Raw genomic sequence first — 23,367 nt, forward strand, 5'->3', positions numbered from 1 at the left:
TGTGTTGAGCATCTCCCCTGGTGGTCAATGCGTGTCATAGTGACTGGTCAACCAGTCATTCAGTCAACCAGTCCTATCAGTCACTTAGACTTTTATTTATATAGATATCTGCTACTGAAGTAGGTGCCCAACACTATTTATTAAAGAGACCACCCTTCCCCCATTGTATATTCTTGGCTCTTTTGTTATCAATTAATTGACCATATATGCATGGGTTTCTTTCTGGGCTCTCTATTCTCTTCCATTGATCTATGTTTCTGTTTTTACACCAATACTCTACTGTTTTGATTACTGTAGCTCTGTAATACACTTTCAAATCAGGAACGGTGATGCCTCTACCTTTTTTATTCTTTTTCAAATTGCTTTTGCTATTTGGGGTCTTTTGTGGTTCCATACAAACTTTACAATTGTTTGCTGTGTTTCTGACAAAATTCCTTTGGAATTTTGATAGGAATTGCACTGAATCTGTAGATTGCTTTAGGAAGAATGGATAGTTTAACAATGTTCATTCTTACAATACGTGAGCACATAATATCTTTGCATTTATTTTGTCTTCTTCAATTTCTTTTATCAGTGCGTTATCAGTTTTATCTTCTTGGTTAAATTTATTCCTACATAATTTATTCTTTTTGATACAATTGTAAATGGGATTGTTTTCTTAATTTTTCTTTCTGATAGTTCATTAAAGATTAGCCGATTCAAGGTGGACAGAAAAAGACAAATACCATAAGATCACACTTACAGCCCTAGCTGGTTTGGCTCAGTGAATGGATCATCGGCCTGAGGACCCAAGGGTCCTGGGTTCAATTCTTGTCAAGGGCACATGCCCAGGTTGTGGGCTCAAACCCAGTAGGGTGCGTGTAGGAGGCGGCCCATGATTCTCTCTAATCATGAATGTTTCTATCTCTCTCTCTCCCTTCTTCTCTGAAATCAACAAAAATATATATTTTTAAGAATCTCAGTAAAAAAGCTAAAAAAACAACTCACACTCATAGAAAAAGGAGATCACATTTGTGGTTACCATAGGTGGATTGGGGGAAGGGGAAACTGAAAAAAGAAGTCAAATGTACAAACTTCCAGTTGCAAGATAAATAATGACCAAGGATACAATGTACAGCAGGATGACTATACTTAACACACCTGTATGATATATATGAAAGCTGTTAATTCTAAGAGTTCTCATCACAAGGAAATAAAATCATTTTGCTTTCTCTGTTTAAGACATGTATGAGATGATGGAAACTAACTAAACATATTGCAGTAACATATGTAAAGTCAAACCATTGTGCAGTACACCTTAAACAGTGACATATATCAATTATATATCAATACAACCAGGGGAAGCTAATAAACTACCACAAAAAATACTGTACAATTTTAGCTATTTCTCACATGACCTCAACATTAGGAACATGCATTTTATAAAAATCAATAACTCACATGCAACTTTAGATATTATAGACTGTGAGGGAGCCTGGGAGCCTTCTTTTTTTTCATGTTGGCACAAAAAACATCCATTATTTGAGGCTGAAAGATAACAACTTTAACTTTTTTCACAGACTGGACAAGTCCTTTCTGGATAAAGTCTTCAATGGCATCCATCATGGCTTCAGCAACCTTATCTGTGTCTTGTTGAGCTTGTCCTAGAAAGGCAAATAAAAATGACTAGAAAAATAAAGACCCAATTGGAGAAGGCTGAGGAATAAATTAGGGATTCCAATTCTCAAAGAATGTATCCACACACCCCAAATTTTTCACTTCCATACACTATTCTAACAATCCATCAGCAAAGGCTTTTGAAGCCCTAGATGCAATAGAGAGTTCTTGTTCCAGGATGTGAAGAAGACAAAAGCCCAACAATAAAAAAAGGAAATCTAACTTTTGATGTCTGATGTTCATATTTGCTCTATTTAGCGGAGTCCTGCTGGTTGTGTTTCTCTGTGTTACCAAGCACAGTTAATCTTTCTTGGCTCACTAGTGTTCTCAAAGCATCCAAAGTAAAAGATACTAATACATAATGAATTATCATGCTCTTTAAAGACAACAATTTTTGTTTTGCTTAATCATCAATTAACTTTACAAGGTATCCTTTTTCTTTGGGGACTTGATTTATGCTAAGATCATTTAGTAAGATGCTTAGAGCTCTAAGCTTTTGTTATTATATATACTTTTTTACCTGCAAGTTATGTTGAACCTCCAGGAAGTCTTTCTTCCCACACTGGTGAGATGTTAGCTGACTAGCAGGATTTAAGGTTGCCACCTGAGCAGGTCGTCTCCTAATTAAGCATGCCCCATACCCTTTTTCCTCCAGCTTATTGCCTTGGTAAGATCATGGCAAGTTCCTTGAAAATTCTCATGGAAAACCATGGAAGCAGTCCCATCTGAACAGCAGCTGTCACATTGGGTGGGGGAGGAGCAGGTAACAGTGTAGAAGTCCCCTGACAAACCTGGTGTGACAGACTAAGGGCCCACTAGGTTTATCCCCATCGATGGTGCCCACCATCACTGCAGAAATAAGAGTAGACCTCTGTGACTTGGCTCTGTACACGATTGTGGGAGTGTAGACAAACCCCACATAAAACTAACCAAGAAGGTTTGTTCAGGTTTTTTGCTTTTGTTTTTAATTAGATGAGCAGGGAAAGAGGGAAATTCTCCTTTGCAAAGCTGTGGTTATCTCATGATATTTGGAAGAATTTAAATAGGAGTGTAAAGATATAGTCACTCACTTTCAACAAATATTTAATGTGTCCCATCAAAAACTAGATGCTCATCTAGGCACTTAGGACACAATGCATATAATATGTAAAGACAAATGGTGTTCAATAGGTGAAGTATGGAAAACTGAAGGAAAGCCTAGAATTGTGTAATAGGAGTGTGATATGTGCAACCTCACCTGGTGTGCTCAGGGAAATAGATCTGTTTTTGAGAAAAATAAGTCTGCAGGGCCTACCATGCGGGGGCGGGGGGGGGGGGGCCGGCATGGGACGCACTGGAGCAGAGAACCCACGTCTAGATAGGAGGCTATAATTAAAGGTTAGGCAACGACAAGAGCTAAGTAAAAAGGGGACCAGAGCAAGGAGATATTTAAGAAGTAAAGTCAGGAGGACCTAGGGACCAACTGCCTGTGTACCTGCTCTGTGTACCTGACCCAATGTACCTGCTTTTGTCACCCACACACCTTCATGTGTGTATCATGGGCACACAGTACTGCGGTTGTTTGTTTACATGTCTGTCTCACAATGAGCTAGGTGGTTCTTGTGGACTGAATCCTTTCCTTAGTCATCTTTCTGTCCTCCAGGCCTCAGCACGGTGCCTGGCACATGGCAGTCACTCAGAAAACATTTAACCAAACTAATTAATAAACTAATGAACATGGGAGTGATAAAGAGAGTAGAGTCAAGGATTCTAGATAGAAAGTGATATGATCAGGGATATAACAGGAGGTAAGTTTTTTGGGAAAGAAGACAATGAATTGGGTTTGGAGTTTTCATTGAACTTGAGGTGCTGGCAGGAATCACTGACCACCCATTCTCTCCCTGAGGGCAAATATCTGTAGGTACTAGGGAGAGGGCTTCCTTTACTGCCAGATGCTGTTTATATCCCTCCCAGTCAAACTCAACTCATAAACACCACTAAGGGAGAAAGCGTCCCCATCCATTAGTCTAAGGACCAGCTCAGGTGGTGATGGAGATAGGCAAAGAAGATAAGCAAGGAGAACCAGCTAAATTGCAGGTTCAGAAGGTGACAAGGATGGGTGAGTTTATTGAGGCTAAACTTCTGGAGGGCCTACCAGGCCAGTGCAGACATTCAAACTTAGATTCCTGAGCAATGGAATGATCAATCCAGGGCCGAGTGGTCCCTCTCTGGAACCAGTCAGCTCCATTCCACTTCAAGCCTGAGGGAATTTGCTTCCCCTGACCAGCTCTCTTAAGGGACACCAAGCAAAAATTCCTAATCAATGCATAGAACTCAGATTCCTGGGAAAAGAGCTCAAGGAGCATAACCTTAGGAATGATAAACCCAAAGCACATCTTTCTATATGGAGAATCAATCATACAATCATTATATAGTTAGAGGAAAACAGGAAACTTGAAAGAGGCATGTAGGCTGAGAAGAGAAAGGTGGTGAGTTGAGTTTCTGACCCATTAGAACCCACTGGGTTAAGGTGATTGAAAGGTTTCTGTGCAGAGATGCCCTAAGGCCAACCTGCACAGCCACTGCTCAAGAGCTGAGAGAAGAGGCTTGGCAATGCTCATCTGGGAGTCAGTTACAGGGAGGTGGAAGGCGATGCACTGATGTTCTCCATGGAGAGCGGATGGAGGGGAAGGTTTAGTACTAAATAATGGGGGATATGGAAGAGATGGAAAAAGAGACAGGAACCGGTGAAAAGAGAAGGAGGAATGGCCATTCTTTCTCTTTGCTCCTTTCCCTTCCTCTCTCTTCCCCTCCATATTAGAGAGCAGATGTCTTGCTCATTCCCTCAGTGACTGCCTTGGGGTGAGGAAGCTGCCCTTACTCAGACTCAGCATCAACTACATTCAAGTCAGCAGGACATCAAAGGGAAAAGGGACACCTAAGAAGTTAGCCTTGAGAGGCTACCAACCTGTCCCAATGGCTGGGAGGCAAATGGTCGAGTGATTCCGTTTTTCACACTCTTGCAAAACACAGGTAACTGATCTCTTGACATCAGCTCCACCAACGACATGAATAATATTCTTGCACTTCAGTGATCCACCATTAGTAATTATATACCCATTGTTGTGCTGTTGAGCTAAGAAACACAAAACAGAAAGATGCAAAATCAGATGCTGAACCTACTCTCTGATTGTTTACAAAGCAAAATGTCTGCTTTGTCAAATAAGAGACTCCTGAAATACTACCTCTGATGAATCTTTCTTGCTTACCTTCTCTTTTTAGCCATGATCTCACTTTTCACTCCTCTTCATTTCTAGTTCTCTATGAGTGGAATTCTTTAGTAAAATGTATAATTTTAAGATTCATATGTTGTCTCCCTCTCCACAGCCTCCCACATTCAGCCTTCCACTTATACTTTATGACTGAAAAACAGCATTGTGCTTACCTAGGCGAGAACATTCTATTTCCACATTTTGTCCAGCCTTTTCCAAAATTGCTTTGGAGACCCCTACATGAGAACATCAACATATTTACAAACATGAATAAAATATCAATACAGTACACATAGATCACAATGATTGCCTCATTATCTAAAGGCTTTCCCCATTATTAAAGGAATCTTACAACCTGGGCATTTTTGATCAAAAAAAGAAAAATTCAGGAAATAACTGTTACCTATTATAGGAAACCATGTCAAAATAATTTTAAAATTATAAATTCAATATGCTAAGCCAAAGTTGTAGAAACCAGTTTGGCTATAGCAGCTGCAGAAGAGTTTGGTTATAGAAACCCTCCTTCAAGGGATCTACTGTGACCATTACTGTAGCAACAGTCCTACAAGTAAAGTACCTGCTTTGTGATCAAATGTCTTTGTTGTTGAATTTACAATCACATCTGCCGTTTCTTTAGCGATATCTCCAGTGGCCACCTGGAAGGTGATGGGGCCAATTTTCATTTCGTGCACTCCTGAAGCAGGGCTGGTAACAGTCCCATACAAACCTGAAAACAAAAAAGAAATGGAGTTTATAAGTAAGTTAACAATAGCAAGAATGACTTAAGTCTCATGCTCCTCACATGTGGCCCTCCCATACAGTACTTCTCATCGTCTCCATCCCAAACCCTGTATCTCTGGCCTTCAATATGGTCCTGACCCTTAGCCCTAAGGACGGTCTGTTTCTGAAAAAGCATTATAAAATACTAGTGCCCTGGTGCACAGATTCATGCACATTGAAGGAAATTAATTAGAAGGTGGCTGGCAGGGTGGGACTGGGCGAGATGGGCCAGGCATATCCTGGAGCCAACCTCCTGAGGTCCCTTACAGGCCGGCCACACCTGGGGCAGCACTGTGACTTGAAGGGCATCTGCGGAGTGAGCGTAATCCCTCCTGTAGGTGGGGTCCCTCAGCCTGGCCTGCGGGGATTGGGCCAAAACCAACTCTCCCACATCCCCCAAGGGGTCCGAGATTTTGAGAGGGCAGTTCTCGGGTGGCATTCCCCGGAATCCGGCTCCCTAGTCTCTGGTTCTGAGAACCACCACTGCCAAGTCAAGGCAGCTCGGCAGCTCCTGCATTGAGCGTCTGCCCCCTAGTGGTCATTTCCCGTCATAGCTACCAGTCTGACAGTCAGACAGTCCCTGAGCCTTTTACATATTTAGATAAAACATATCAAACGTGGGCTTCTGGTTCTGGCCAAGGTGAAGTCAGCCCAAGAGAGCCTATCTCTCCAACTGACTACAACTAAGACAAGGGGCAAATTCAATATCTAGTAACTGAGGAAAAGTAAGCAACAGCAGGCAGATTGGGAAGGGGAGTCAAAATCTGAAGAGGCAACCTGTAAAGAGGGAAGTTTTGAAATTTTCTTATTTTCTCTCCCAGCTTTGACCCAAGGGTGGCCCTACTTGTGGAACTGCATGAGCACAGGTAACAAAACTCTCAGAGGATCCCTGTGTTTGTGACCAGAGGATTGAGAAAAGGGGGCCTGTGAGCTGAAGAGTATGGCAGGGATCTTTGTTATTTTCCATATATATATTTTTTTTGAGATTCAATTGAGCTTTATTTAGAAATTGGCACAGCTTCCATTGGAAAATGTCTGTGTACATATACTTAATATTTTTTTGAATCAAACATTTCTTATTCTGATATTCTTTTTTTTACATTATATACATTTTTTGTTAATTAAGGTATTACAAATGTGTCCTTATCCCCTCATTATACCCCCACCACCCCCAGTGCTGCCCTCACCCTCACCCCCTGTTGTCTGCATCCATCCTTATGCCTATATGCATGCATACATGTCCCATGTTTGTTTGTTTTAAACCCAGGTCCTACCCGAAGGTGACCCCAGTTGTAGAACTCCATAGTGGCCCCACAGGGAGTTAAAGCTCTTAGAGTTCTGTATTTCTATCCAGAAGATCCAGAGAAAGGGGCCCTTATGGTCTGAAAAGTGTACATGGATATGTGTGGGAAATACCTGTTATTTTTTTTCTCTCTTCTTTTCTTTCCCAAGGACAACCCAGATCACACAAAGTTATGTGGCAACAGAACAGACAACTTAAACTCCAAGAGAACATTGTCTCTCTGGGGAGAGGCCTCGAAAATGGGCTCCTGCAAGCCAAGAGTGTGAGGGGAGTTCTGCTGAGGGGATAGCTGGAGAAGGTGGGCCCCGGTTCTGTGACAAACTGGAATAAATCCTAAGCCCACTGCGGAGCTGCACATGGGGGAGTCGTCCCAAACAGAACAGCAAAGGCTCTGAGAACTGAAGTGACATGGGAACGCTGCCCATAGAAGGTGAGACAGGATGTTAGGATGAACTTAACTGACTGACTGCCTGCTAAAACAATTACGATTTTCCAGGAGATTTTTAACAGGACCCAAATGTCACAACATAATAATGAAAATAACCATTCTATTATCCCAAACTGCTTGTCATACAAAGAACCAAGAAAATGTGAGCAGTTCTCAAGGGTAAAGATACTCAATATAAATGCTTCTGTCAAGATGATCCAGATGTTGGACTTATCAAAGACTTTAAAGTGTCTACTATAAATATGCTCCCTGAAGTCAAACTAAATATATTTGAATGAACGGAAATGATTTGGAATGAGTGGAAAAATAGGAGTCTCTGCAGAGAAACATAAATTATAAATTAAGAATCAAATGGACATTTAAGCACTTATAAATACAATATCTGAAATTTTAAAGATTCATTGGATAGGCTGAACAGTAGACAGAGAAATGAATCTGTGAACTTGGATGCAGATCAATAAAAAATATCCAATCTGAAAAACAGAGAAAAAAAGATTAAAAGGAAAAGAGGAGAAACCAAGATGGTGGCATAGGTAAACACCGGAGTTTGCTGCCTCGAACAACCACTTCAAAAATACAACTAAAAGACGGAACGGACATCACCCAGAACCACAGGAAGGCTGGCTGAGGAGGGACTCTTCAACTAGAAGGAAAAACAACAGCATTACGAGGCTTAGAGGAGGCGCAGTGTGGAAAATTTAAAGGTACGGTGGTGCGGCGGTGCGCGCGCAAAGCGGGCTGGTGGCTGAGGGCGCGGTTGTCGTTTTCAATCAGGAGGGAGTCTCAGACTCTGGGCTACAGATCCGGGCGAGTCTCTAGGGACCCAGACTCAAACGGGAGAAGCGGGACTGTCTGGCTACGGTCCCTCCGAGGTTTGCAGCGGTTGCGGGGACAGAGAGGCAGAGCCCCTGGAGACGGACTGAGAGCGGCCATAGCTGCTCCCTCCCCCCGCCCTGTTGATCCCGCCCCGCCCAAACCCTGCGCAGAGCCATTTGCCGATTGCCTCAGGCAAAGGCTGGACTAGCGCCTCCCCAGAGGACTGAAGTTTTCCACATAGCTGATTCCTACAGCCAGTCGGCCTGGTGGTCAAATCCCTCTAGTGTTAACTACAACAATTAAGGCTTGGCTAGAACAAGACTGCGCACAAAGACCACAAGGGGGTGCACCAAGAAAGCATAAAAGATGCGGAGACAAAAAAACATGACAGAAATGGAGGATATGGAGCTAAGAATCGCAATTTTGAGGGCTTGCTATAAACTTGAGCAGAGCCTCACGAAAACTAATGAGACCCTCGATGCTACGATAAAGAAATTAGAAAGTAAGCATACACGGACTGAAATAAAGAATATTATACCCAATAGCAGACCAGAGGAGCACAAGAATCAAACCGAAGAAGCAAAAAACACCCAACTGGAAAAGCAAAATGAAAAAAGAATCCGAAAGTGTGAAGATAGTGTAAGGAGCCTCTGGGACAGCTACAAGCGTACCAACATCAGAATAATAGGAGTGCCAGAAGATGAGAGACAGCAAGATATTGAAAACCTATTTGAAGAAATAATGGCAGAGAACTTCCCCCACCTGGTGAAAGAAATGGACTTACAGGTCCAAGAAGCGCAGAGAACCCCAAACAAAAGGAATCCAAAGAGGACCACACGAAGACATATCATAATTAAAATGCCAAGAGCAAAAGACAAAGAGAGAATCTTAAAAGCAGCAAGAGAAAGAGACTCAATTACCTACAAGGGAATACCCATACGACTGTCAGCTGATTTCTCAACAGAAACTTTGCAGGCCAGAAGGGAATGGCAAGAAATATTCAAAGTGCTGAATACCAAGAACCTACAACCAAGACTACTTTATCCAGCAAAGCTATCATTCAGAATTGAAGGTCAGATAAAGAGCTTCACAGATAAGGAAAAGCTAAAGGAGTTCATCACCGCCAAACCAGTATTATACGAAATACTGAAAGGTATCCTTTAAGAAGAGGAAGAAGAAAAAGGTAAAGATACAAATTGTGAACAACAAACATGCATCTATCAACAAGTGAATCTAAGAATCAAGTGAATAAATAATCTGATGTACAGAATGAACTGGTGATTATAATGAATCAGGGACATAGAAAGGGAATGGACTGACTATTCTTGGGGGGGAAAGGGGAATGGGAGATTCGGAAAGAGACTGGACAAAAATCGTGCACCTATGGATGAGGACAGTGGGTGGGGAGTGAGGGCGGAGGGTGGGGTGGGAACTGGAAGGAGGGGAGTTATGGGGGGGGAGGGAAGAGGAGCAAATGTAATCTGAACAATAAAAATTTAAATTTAAAAAAAAAAGATTAAAAGGAAAAAAAGAACAGATCCTCAGGAACTGGCAGGACACCATCAAAAGGTCTAACATTCATGTTATTGGAGCCCCCAAAGAAGATGAGAGACGAGTGCATGAAAACTATTTGAATAAATGACTGAAAAATTCCCAAATTTGATGGAAGACATACATATTGAGATTCAAGAAGCTTCAGAAAACTCCAAATAGGATAAAGCCAAACATGTAACAGCAAATTTGACAGAGAAAAAGCATTTGGTTGGTATTGTCTCTTTAAATGTGTCTATTTCCAAAAACACAGGTCACATCATCCTTAGGAAATACGAGCCTCATCACTACTTAAAGCCCTCTGTACAGATTATGTAACTTGGATTGTTTACTCTTCCACTCAAGACTGTCAATCATGGCCAGTGTCTTGCATGCCCGGGTGTATGGAATATGATTTAATATCTCCTTTCTCACAAATAGATTTTTTTCATAAAAATCATCACTGCCATCTTTCACTTATCATTAAGTAGTCATTTAATAACTAGAAATAATTTCTTAATTTAGTATTTTTTCTGAATCCCAAAAAAAAAACAAAAAAAGAAAGAAAGAAATTTAGGAAAAATGAAATGATATCTTTACTGAACCTTGTGTATTCTGAGTCTTGGCAATTTTGTCACTGATGAAATTTCCATTAGCTATTTTGTCAAATTCATCTGAAAATGCCTGGAAACACAAAGACAGTTTTGATTACTACAATCCTTAGTAGATAGACGAATTTGATTCATCACAGCTTATGATCATGCATGCACAAATATTGATGAGAGAACAATTCTCAAAGTACTGTTATTATCATTATATATTTTAAAGTTATAAAAATACATATATTATTTCTACAAATGCATCCCATGAAAATTATCAAAATGGAAACAAATATATAAATACAAAAATATTCATTACAGTGCTTTTTATTAAAATCAAGAAGAAAATACAACAGTTTAAAATCCAATAGGGAAATGGTTAAATACATTTTAGTATATCCCTGTGTTAAAATATTTAGCAGCCATTAGGAATTGCATTTTCAAAGAGTAGTTAATGGAATAGGGAAATACTCACTTTACCCTATTAAATGAAAGAAGGTTAACTTTAATTATATTATTATGACACCACTTTGCAAAGTACATATATATAGAAGAAGACTAGAATGAAATATGACTAAAATAATTTATGCATTTTGCATTGTTCAAAGTTTCTACAATGAATATGTATTTCTTTCATATTCGGTAAGAGCAAGTAAGTTGTCAGTTGTTAAAAATATAGTGTTAATAGAAAGACAATCACAAGAACACTTCAGTTTTTAACTTCTTAATTGTACCAAAAGAGGAATGGCTAGTGGAGTAGTGCATTTTGGAGCAAGAGGCTGTATTTTAGGTTTAATGAACTTATGAGTTCCATTTCTTTGCCTGGTTGTGACACTCCAAAATCATCACTATTTTGTAAACAAGCAACAGAGAATTTTGTTGGTAAAAAAACAAAAATTACCAAGTAACATCTTGGCTAAAAGGCTGATACAATAAAGGAAAAGGACTGGAACAGATTATAGACTGAGGGTGTCAGACTCATAGACCTCCAGGGCCCAGGCAGGAAGCTACAAGTGTAAAGGTTAAGGATGTGACTATGGAGGACCATACAGCACCTGCCATTCAGCCACAGCAAACTGTTCAGACAGAAACCCATACCCAATGTGTCAAAATGTTTGAAATTTTAGGTCACAGTGGACATCTGGAGTATTATGTGAAATGTTTGATTTTAAAATATTAGCAACTGATTCAACAATTTTTAAAACTAGACCAAATAAAGCATATCTAGAGGCCATGTTCAAACCATGGGCTGCTGTTTGCAACTTCTGTTACCTCTAAACATCTCAGTAAGTTTTGTTGTTTTTGTGTGCAAATATAACCAAAGTTTAACTGTCTTCAAAAGTCTTAAGTGAAAAAGTGTCACAGCCATGTACAGACAATCAATACTATTTTCAGTGGCAGTAAAGGTGTCTGCAGAGACTGATCCTTCTCCTGAATACTTGCAGAGGAACCTGAGCCTTTAGGAAAGGAAACAGGGCCTGGGGTTGCACAGCAACAATGAAATTTGAAGGTTCAGGTCCATGTCATAGGACTCGCTCCCCTATTCACCCATTCAAAAACGCTCAGCACTTTCTCTCTAATTTAGTTCATTTTATGTGTATAAATCTTAGCTCCCAGAGTAATTATGATTGACAGGAGGGGAAGTGTGTCCTACATACCCATCCCATGATCCACATCGCCTTGTATAATGCCGGTCATAGGGGGTTTGTTCAAAAAGCATTTATTGACTAGAAATTACTATAGTTATTCAGACCAACTAAATGGACCATATTATGTTGGTCAGGTGGTTTGGTTGTCTGAATAGAATTTAGATTAGAATTGTTTGCCTGTAAGAACTTAAAGGTAGTATTAGATCCAGGGAAAAATGAATGACCTAAAAATTCAAATGGTCCAACCATTCATGGACATCTGCTGGGTTGCTGGCCTTGATCTGATCATTTAATTCTTGCATGACCATGGAAGTTTTCAAACATTTAATGTCATTTATTCTACTGGACTCTAAGGACTTGGAGGCAGGGATAATGGTCTCTTATTAAATGCCTCTTGTTCTCCCATAATGTAGAGTCCAGTGGCTCACCCATAGCTGATGTTCAGCAAATGTGAGCTGGTCGATGAACTCTCTTTGACTTCTGGTACCAAATCTCCTATTCCAGGGGGTATGTGCTGAGTTCATTCCTACCATATCCTTCAGTTGTATTTCTTCCTGACAATCTCCTATTTATAGGACCACAACTGTGCTTTTATATTATGTACTAGAGGCCCATTGCTCGAAATTAGTGCACGGGTGGGGTGTTCCTCAGCCCAACCTGCAACCTCTCAAAATCCGAGACCCCTGGGGGGATGTCCAACTGCCAGTGGGATCAGGCCTAAACCTGCAGTCGGACATACCTCTCTCAATCCAGGACCCCTGGCTCCTAACTGCTTGCCTGCTTTCCTGCCTGATCACCCTAACCACTCTGTCTGCCTGCCTGATCACCCCTAACTGCTCGCCTGCCTGATCACCCCTATCAGCTCAACTGCCTTCCCCATCGACCCTATCCACCTTCCTGCCTGTCTGATCGCCCCTAACCACCTCTACCTCGACCCCCACCACCACGGCTTCATCTGGAAGGACGTGCAGAATGATGTCTGCAAGGTTGTTAGGCTGTCTGGTCTAATTAGCATATTATGCTTTTATTATTAAAGATAAAAATTTCTGTGTTCATATGGAAGAAAATACTATAGATTAAAAGAAGGTTAAGGAACATGTCAACTCCACTGCAATATATAGGCCTTGTTTGGATGCTGATACAAACAAACAAGCTGTAAAAACAAAACATTTATGTGACAATTGGAAATATGAACATTGACTTGATAATTGATTAAATAAAGGAATGATTGTCAATTTATTTTATGTGTGAAAGAGTATTGTGGTGGTGTTACTTTTTTAAGTGAAGGAAAACCCTTCTTTGTTTAAAAAAATTATGTTTTTATTGACTTGACAGAGATAAGTGAAACAGCGATGAGAAAGAAAATTGATTGACTGTCCCCTACATGCCCCCTAAAAGAGATCGAGCCTGCAATCCAGGCATGGGCATTGACTGGGAATCGAACCTGAGACCTCTCGGTGCATGGGACAATGCTCAACCAATTGAGCCACACCAGCCAGAGCCATGGTGTGTTACTTTTTAAATTCCAATGTCTAAAATAAATACTGACTTGTTTATGGGTAAAATGTATCTCTGGATTTTCTTCAAAATAATAGGGGGCCCTGGCAAAGTGGTTTAGTTGGTTGGAGTGTCTTCCCACACACCAGAAGGTTGTGGGTTGGGCACATACCTAGGTTTCAGGTTCAATTCCCAGTAAGTATGTGTGCGATGTTTCTCACATCAATGTCTCTCTCTCTTTCTCTCTCTCTTTCTCTCTCATTCTCTCTGTCTCTCTTCCTCTCTCTTTCTCCCTTCCTCTCTCTCTAAAAACAAAAATCAATAAAAACATTCTCAGGTGACCATTAAAAATAAATAAATAATTTTTAAAATAGTATGGGAAAAGGGCAATAAAGGAGATAGAGATAAAACATATTAGCCATAGGTTGATCATTGTGAAGATGAGTGATGGTTATAAGGGAGTTTATTATACTATTTTGTTTATGTTTGTACATGTTTGAAGTTTTCCTAAATAAGAAGCTAATTTTTCTATATCCATAACTTTGCTTGAAAATTACCGTGCTTCAACTAGCCTACAGTGCTACTTTACTTTCCTGCATGGGAAATACATGGAAGAAACAACCCGTTAGACCAAGGAGACATTGGATACCATTAGGGCTCAGTTGACAAAATAACCAGAAATGAGTGAAGCTGTACCTGAATATTTCCGTGATCACTCGGGTGCAGCACAAAGCAAACCTCTTGTAAAGCTGTTGGTTGATTGTTGCTACTAAATTTGAACACTTCCGAAATGATCAATTCAGCAAAAACAGTCTTAGGAAACCCCAAATTGCCTGTTCCTATGGCTGGAAACGCAATTGAGTTTAAGGACAAGTTCTCAGTCATTTCCAAACATTTTCTGATTATGTCTTGCATGATCTGAAAAGTACAAAGCACATTCTTATACATTTTTGCCTAGAAATGGGAGTTAGGAAAAAAAACAATTTAGCAACTTTGTGATCTCTGTCTACTCCTTTTTGCTTTAAACAAAAAGCAGGCTAAGGGCAGTCAGAAGCGGAAAGAAAAATACAGGAAAAGGAAAAGAGAATGTAAGAAACCCTTCAAAAAGATTCTCATGCACTTAGCAATGAAGGAAAGAATCAAAGCAACTACTGTTCTAATCCTCCATGCTCTTCCATTCTTCATACCCTCACCTTGCCTTCCTCACTAAAGATGTGCTATCTTTGCCTGGCCAGTGTGGCTCTTGGTTGAGCATCGACCTATGAACCAGGAGGTCATGGTTCCATTCCTGGTCAAGGCACATGCCTGGATTGCAGGGTAGATCCCCAGTAGGAGATCGTGCAGGAGGCAGCCAATCAATGATTCTCTCTCATTGATGTTTCTATCTCTCTCTCCCTTTCCCTTCCTCTCTGAAATCAATTTTTTTAAAAAGATGTGCTATCTTCAATAACTCTTCCCTATCTTCAATAACTAGTCTTCAGGAGCAGTCAGCTACACTAAAAGAAAGGGCCATAATGATGGAACCTGCCATGAATGTGATATTATTGCAGAAGAGAAACAGACAGGGTGCAATTATTGAAAAGAGAACAATGGGGTACCCAATTTCCCAGAGAATTTAAAACCAGACCCCACCTTGAGTGAAGATGTGTTGCCATTGTTCCAGTTCGGAGCCACCACGTGAAGCACTTGGTTGCATTGCAGATTACAACCAGTGGTTTGAAGAATCGTGCCCATGTCCACAGCTATACCTTGTCCAGCTGCGTTCAATTCCTTCTGGAGATTTGGCCCGGCTTTTGCCAAGAGGGCCTGAGAAAGGGGCCCACTATTAAGGTCGAGATCCCGAGGAATGGAGTTGACAACAACATCAGCCTAAAGACAAAACCAACAATTTGTTTCACATTCTAACAAAAAGCATTCATCAAGGATTACTGTATTTGAGCCATTGGACTTGGCACAAGGGGGATAACTAAAGATGACTTTTTTCAGAGACAAATACCACCCAAGACAATGTGTTATTAGATACTTATTTAAATTACACTCCAGGACAAAGAGAGCTCTCAAAAACAGGGATCACTGAAGGAGTCCAGAGGAAGTGCCATTGGTGGCCACTGAGTACACCCTGTGTGATGTGGGCCCTTTGGCAATAGTTGAAGCAGGCAGGGGGAGACGGGGAAATCATTCAGAAGGGGGAACACATGCATGGTGGGTGTGAGCTGTTGAGCTGATAGACAGCTTCTACAGCAAAATGGTGCAAGCCAGGCTGGCAATGTTACCGTGGGGGTAGACTGCAGAGGACCTCAAGTGCCAGGCCATCTGGACTTCCCGACAGACAGTGAGAAGCTATGGAAGCTTTTCCAGCAGGACATGTGAGCAGACTAATCAGCTAGAGTAAGACACCAAGAGAAGAGAGGAGAAGGAATGTGACTAAGTCATTTTCAAAGCTGTCCTGCATGGGTCACGGACAAGCAACACATGGCAGGTACTGTGGCATCAGAACTCAAACATCTGTGGGAGATAAAGGAATGGAAGAAATATCTTACTATTTAGTGTTCAAGATGGACAAGGAATGGAACATTCCAATGACTGACTAGGGGTCAAAGAGTTTCTTCTTTATGTATTTATTTTTTTAATGAGAAACTAAATCATTTTATAACATTTTTAAACAGTGCCTGAACAGATTCCAATCTTGCCTCTACCATTTGTTAGCTGTGAGAGTTGGGCGAATTACTTAGCCCCTCTAAGTCTCATTCCTTCATCTCTTTGAGAAGAATAATCCTGGAATCTACCTCATGGCATTGAATGAGAAAATGCAAGCCAAGTACTATGCTAAGTGCTTGGCACATACTAAATAATCATTGTTAGCAATTAGTCTTCTATTATCATTTAAGATTTATACATATAAGGAAGACGACCCACAGAATGGGAAAAAACATTTGCAAATCATAATCTGGTAAGGGACTTATATCCCAAATACATAAAGAATTCTTAAAATTCAGTAATAAAAAGATAACCCAATTGCCCTAGCTGGTTTGGCTCAGTGGAAAGAGCGTCAGCCTGTGGACTGAAGGTCCCAGGTTCGATTCCAGTCAAGGGCACATGCCTGGGTTGCAGTCCCCATCCTCAGTAGAGGGCGTGCAGGAGGCAGCTGATCAAGGATTCTCTCTCACTATTGATGTTTCCATCTCTTTCTCCCAAACCCTTCCTGTCTGAAATCAATAAAAATATATTTTTTTAAAAAGATAACCCAATTTAAAAGTAGACAAACGATATGAATAGGTATTTCTACAAGAAGATAGGCAATTGGCCTTCCCTAGGAATCTCTTCCCCAGGCCTGCCCACAATCCTCAAAGGAAAGAAGGAACATCTGGCACAGCAGGGGCTTCCAGGGCTATTTCCATTAGCTAGAGCCTGTGTTGAAGAGGTTGTTAAATATGTTTTTAAAAAAACACATGACCCCACAGGCAGACTTACAATAACTGTCCCCACATAGTACTCAGACCACTTCCAGGTACAGTTTCCACTTTCCTTCCCACAGCTTCTTACTGGTGCTGGGTGCTGATTGGCTCTCAGACTCAGTCCTCCAGGCTCAACCTGGTTCAATTCCACTGACAAGATTCCTGTCTGCTGTCCCCACTCTACACTCTAATTTTTGTATATCTGCTATCAGTAAATTTGATAAGAAATTAACTTCACATTTGCCCAAATATCACAGGTATGACGGCCCTGAACAAATATAGAGAGCCTTGTAATTGTAAGCCATTATTGTGGATTTTCACATGTACTGGGAACCTGATGATCTGAATACACTTCCAGGTCCCACAGATAACTGGACACCCTCTATCAGTAAATGCTGTGGTGAAGTAGCCCTATTTTCTAAGTAAATTTGTTTCGAGGTCAGCATGGAGAACATGGGATTCTCTCCCTAATTCTCCCTTAATCCTAATCTTCATTTGGCAACAGACTCCCTGGAGTTGCAGCACTTAGTGGGTGTTTTGTAAAAGGGACACTCACCATAGCATTCCGCACGTCTCCTTTCACCAACAGGATCCTCAGACCTCCTGGGCACAGCAGCATTTGTCTGTTTCCATCAGTGTTTCTCGGGCCCGGCTGGACGCCTGCTGGTACACTGGGCAGGGAAGCAGTACCAGGCTTGTTGTTTTTAAATACAGTTTTCACAGTTTCAGCAAAGGCCTCAACAGTCTTCTCAGCTAAATCCACAAGGTAAACCTCTTTTAAGGTGCGTCCAGCCCAGTTATACTGGAAGGTTTCCTTGATGGCCAAAACAATGGTCTCCACACACTGGGATAAGGGAAAGCCACCGTCTCCAGAACTAATGGCAGGGATGGCTATGGATTGGTACTGGCATTTAGAAGCCAAATGGAGACTTTTCTTCACGGCATTCTTTAACTGTGACACACACCCCAGAACATCACTGCTGTCCCACTTGGGTCCTACTGCGTGGATCACCTGGTGGTATGGGAGCTTTCCTGCTTTCGAGATGGTGGCATGGCCAATTGCAATCTTACCCTTTTCCTTCACTATCCGGTCACAGTCTGCTTGGAGCTCAGGTCCCGCTGCCTTTGAAAGAGCAGCAGCCAGGCCCCCACTGAGACGGAGGTCCTCGTTTGCGGCATTCACCACCACTTCAACAGGAAACCGTGTCAAGTCTCCTTTCTGTACAATCAGCGAGACTCCAGGGGCCAATTCTGTCCGATAGGAGGCCTTCTGCCCATCACTGCCACCTCCCTCCTTCTTTCCTTCATTCTGCAGTAGTTCCACAAAACAACCAAGTGACCGTACCTCACGTTTATAATACCATGGTTTATCCCGGAAGGACTGGCTGGCTCCTGGCTTATCAATACTGATGCTTTTAACACAAACTGAATCCCTGGCTTGCTTGAGGATGTTCATTCCCTCCAGGACTTCGGCCTTTGAGCCAGTTAGTAAAATGCCTTTGGGTTTGTTCCTAGAATTGAAATCTACCTGAACATTTAGCTTGTTCATCTTTATCTTTTGCAAGAATAGCTTCTTCTCTGCCTTTAAATAATCAATCACTAATGGAGGCTTTACTTCAAGGAATCTCTCTATTTTCATGTTTTTTTCCACAAAGTCACAAAGGAAGTGGTAGACTTCATTTACTTCTTTCACGCAGCCTGCAATAATGACCTCAGCTGTGGTTCCTGAAGTTAACTCATTGATCGTTACAGTCTTTGAGGAGGAATTAAGTTTCTTGGACAAAATGTTAGTGATGGCTTTCCATCTCTTGCTGTTAAGAAATTCCCGGTCCTCAATGTCTATGCGCTTATAACTTAAGGCACTGACCATTTGCTTCTCAGCTTCTAAGAGGACTTCAGAAGAACAGCCGGTTAAGAAAACAGTTGTGCCCTCTAGCTCATAAACTGCAAGAATTTTCTGTTTTATGAAAAGAGACTTGGAGAGTTCTGAACAGTTGACCTGTTGCAAAAACTGCAAAACCTCCGGGGGAAGTTGAATGCTTTTCTGATCCATGGTGTGCACCTTATCCTGGACTTCACTTTTTGCTTTATACACATCTATACCGAGTCCTTTAAAGCACATGTGTTGGGTGGCTCTGTCATAAAAAATCTCCATCTCTGGGTACTCCCTGCGGAGAAGCTCCTGCACACCGCTGTGGCACAAAAGAGAATACTTTCTTGGAGACATGTTCACTTTCTCCTTCAGACTTTGCTCTTCTCTTTTAATTTTTTGAGTGGCGTTTTCTATTAATTCCTTGATTTGTGGCTCAATGTTTTGTACATCCTCTGATTTCCCCACCAAGGTTACAATCCCCATACCTGTATCAAACTCAATCGAAATTCTTTCATCTTCTAAGTCATTTTTCATGATGTCCCACACTACTGGGTCCACTTTAAATGGGGTAACTTTAAATCTAGACCTGATGCCAAAGAAGGCTGCGGAAGCATCTTTCTTCCAGTTCTTGATTCTTTTTCTTCCTTGATTGACTAAGGTGGCTGCAGGTCTGATGGTAACTTCACCATTGAGTGGGGACCATGTTAGCTCACAGTGAGAACGTCTCACTTCTTCATTTATCTCCTCAATCAGATGATTCCTCTTGTGTAAGAACTTCCATAAAGAAAGATCCAAAGATTCTTTAAATGGTGCTGGAAGCTTGATCAGAGGCTTCTCCTTTCCATACAAAGCTGTGCCCAAGGAGGTATAATATGGGAACACTGACAGCGGCATATTATTGAGGTCAAGCTTCTTGCTCATGATGGTGTCTAACACTTAAAAGGAAAGAAATAAAGTAAAGTAATCCCAGGGTAATAGGTTTCAAATGAAAACAAACAAACTAAACTTTCCTATTGTGGGGGGGGGGGGCAATCCTAGTGTTTATAGAACTTTAATGTTACAACATAGTATTAAAAGGGCAGCTTTACTCTCAAAGTGCTCAAATATGAACTGATATGTATTAACACTGCACAGGTATCCCTTGTGTAATGCAGTAATTACTTTCTGGCCAAGATCACTGTATGGTGAAATTCTGTTATGTATATTCCATTTTCCGTTTTTGTGATACACTGATATATCACCACCAGGTTAAGAAATAGATATGACTTTGGTCACAAGCATGGGGATACTGTTTGCACCAGTGTAAAGAATATTTTGGTGTTTAAAGCCAACCTTGTCTAAGAATCATGCTATGTGCTGTTTCTTGTGCCTCTCGCAATTTTAGGCTTAATAGATGACTTAGATTCCATTATTACTTCTCAGGGAAGGTGCATAATAATAATTATCATAGCTTACTGAGTGTCAGACACTATTCTAAGTGCTTTACATATATTAAATTAATTTAATCCTCATAACAACCCTTGAGATAGGACACACTATTATTATCATCATCACTATTTTTGATAAAATGATAAAACTCAGGCTAGCCCTAGCTGGTTTGGCTCAGTGGATAGAGCATGGAACTGTGGACTGAAGGGTCTGGGTTTGATTCTAGTCAAGGGCACATGCCCGGGTTGTGGGCACAATCCCCACCGTGGGGTGTGCAAGAGGCAGCCATTCAATGATTCTCTCTCATCACTGATGTTTCTATCTCTCTTCCTCCCTTCCTCTCTGAAATCAATAAAAACATATAAAAATAAAATTAAAATCTTAAAAAAACCCTCAGGCTAGTATAAATTTGATAACTCGAATAGGATCATGCAGACTGTAAATGTCTGAGCTAAGATTCAAATCAGCGTCTGTCTGAAACCAAAGCCCATGCTTTTGCCCTTCTACCAGGGGTTCCAAACCAAGGTCATCCTCAAAGTCATCAGAGCACATCCCAGAGACTGATTCAGCAAATCCTGCACCTCCCCCATCCCTGCTATAATCAGTCTCTTGCCACTTTTACTGGGACAGTCGCTAGGATGGTATATGGGCATGTGTGTGTTTGGGTGGGGGGATACTCTACTCCCCAAGCTCATTTTGTGGTAGTTATTACAAGGAGTCTAAGAAGGAAGGGAATTAGAATGAATTCCAGTAACAACTTGGATTAAAATAGCATCCTTGTGTAAAGATGTTAAAAATAACTTCACTTGTGATGATTGGATCCTAGGCCTTGAGCCAGACATAATAAAAAGAACATGGCCTTCAGAGATCTAGACACATAGCCTCAACTTCCCCATGTGGCCCCGTACACGCTACAAGCCTGGGCAGTACCAGTGACCACTAACACTGACTGAGCACCCACCATGTGCCAAGCACTTTGCAGATATAATTTCATCTAATCCTCATAATGTTCCTGCAAGGTAAGTAATAGAGGAACTTTGTTTTACACATGAGAAAACATAGGATTTGGTGGGTTTAGTAACTTGTCCAAGATCACAAAGCTAGTAAGAACCAAAGCCAGATTTGAACATGGATCTATCTGATACAAGAACCATCAAAGAGATCTTAAATTTTCCATCCCATTTCCTCTTCTGTAAAGAAAGAGTAACCAAACCATGCAGTAATCGAACCATGCAGGTTATTATGGTGATTCAGTGAGATACTATGGCAGAAAACAGCAAAAAATCTCACGTGCAATAGGTGTTTCATAAGGGTTCCTTTCCTGAAGATTTTGTGAATCAGATTTGGGGGAATGGAACCAAATAATTTCAGAGTGAAGTACCTAACATTCATCTCAAATAATCTACATATAAAACAATACTGCTGAATAAATTCTGTTCTTAACCCATCTTTATCTACACTTTGCCTCATTATTGGTAACCCACCGTAAGTGGTGAAATATCCCACAAGAAAAATTCATGTTATAGGTGAACGGGAAACTGGGGAAAAGTGGAGAACTTAAAAGCATTGATTATGGGCCCAGACTGCCAAGGTTCAAGTCCTGCCTCTGTCACTCACTAGCTGTGGAACCTTGGTCAAGTGATTTGACCTTTCTGTACCTCAGTTTCTTCATTTGTAAAATAAGGATTACAATAATAGCAAAGCCTGTAAAGCAATGTCTATAAGTCCACTTTGTAGCACTCTGTAGAGCTCCTCAAATGTCCAGAGTGAGAAAGGGAAAGTCAGTGTATCTGAGACCCTGGAAAACAGGGAATGTGCAAGGTTAAAGAGGAGGCATGACCAACATAATCAGATGGTACAAAGATGTCAAGTGAAATGGAACCTTTGAGAGGATCCTACTGTTCACAGGTGTAGCTCGGGTATAAAATAAACCTTAATAGACTTGGGAAGAAGGCGCTGGCAGGACTGAGGTGAAGAGGAGGGTGTGAGTGAGTGAGGGGGTATGTGGATATGTGTGCTGTGTGTGTGAGTGAGTGAGGGATAGTCAGACACTGCAGGAGAATCAGGAGCTAGCAGACCAGGCTCTCTTGGACAGGGAGCCCCTGGCATTGATGCAGGCACTCCCTGGGCTGCCAGGCTCAGACAAGGAGCTCATGCCACCTTCAAGGGGGAGCAGCCTCCTCTAGGAACTCAACATCACCATCACCCAGACTGGCCTTGGACACTGCCTGGGACCCTGCAGTCACAAAAGTCAAAATCCTGCTGCCCTGACCACAGAACTACAGTCCCTAGGACATCCACCTCCTAGGACACATGGTTCCCGCAGCAAAAACTCAGACTTTACCCTCCTCGGCTGATGGCCCATAGATACAGTGGTTGCTCTGCTCCAGTGTGCATGTCCCCCGAGTCTGCCACCCAAGCAGGCAGCCCCCAGGTGCCTCTGTGAGCCGCCACTGGGTGCACAAGCGTATCTAACAAAGAGCACAAGGCCCCTGCAGCAGTAAGTGGGACTTCCCCCTCCCTGGCAGCTGACCTCCAGACACCCCAGTTGCACTGAACCAGTACCCAGGCTCCCCTGAGTCTGCTGCCCTGGCAGGAAGTCCCAGGGTGCCTCTGTGAACCTCCACTGGGTGTGCGCATATCCAACTAAGGACACACAGCGCCTGCAACAAAACTGGCACCTCCCCCTCCCTGGCTAATGACCTCTGAAAACCGTGGTCATGCTGATGCAGCATGCGGGGCCCCTCTATGAGCTGCCACTGGGCACATGCCTCTCCAACCAAGGGTGCAAAGTTCCCTCAGCAGGATCCATGACTTACCCCTCCTGGCTGCCTGCTTTTGGACACCTTGGTGAGTTACTGAAGACTCCCCACACTGTTCCAGCCACAGACCATGAGACTCCCACATCGGCAGCTGCTGGCTCCTGACCCCCTCGTGACTCACAGAGGGAAATCACCTTGGCCAGAGTCCCACTGCCTCTACCGCATAGTACAGGACAGCTGCCCCCCACCGTCATAGGCTCTGAGATCCGCATAGTGAGTTGCAGAGTGAGACTACCCAAGCAAGAGTCACACAACAATGG

The 23,367-nt window shown here is 41.9% G+C and overlaps 1 pseudogene; it reads right to left on the minus strand.

Annotated features, from left to right (window-relative positions):
• LOC111826835 overlaps positions 1-23,367 on the minus strand; it is a 66,785-nt pseudogene that overhangs the window by 24,490 nt on the left and 18,928 nt on the right.

Source organism: Myotis lucifugus, unplaced genomic scaffold (assembly GCF_000147115.1).
Source record: "Myotis lucifugus unplaced genomic scaffold, Myoluc2.0 scaffold_105, whole genome shotgun sequence".
Taxonomy (NCBI): Eukaryota; Metazoa; Chordata; class Mammalia; order Chiroptera; family Vespertilionidae; genus Myotis; species Myotis lucifugus.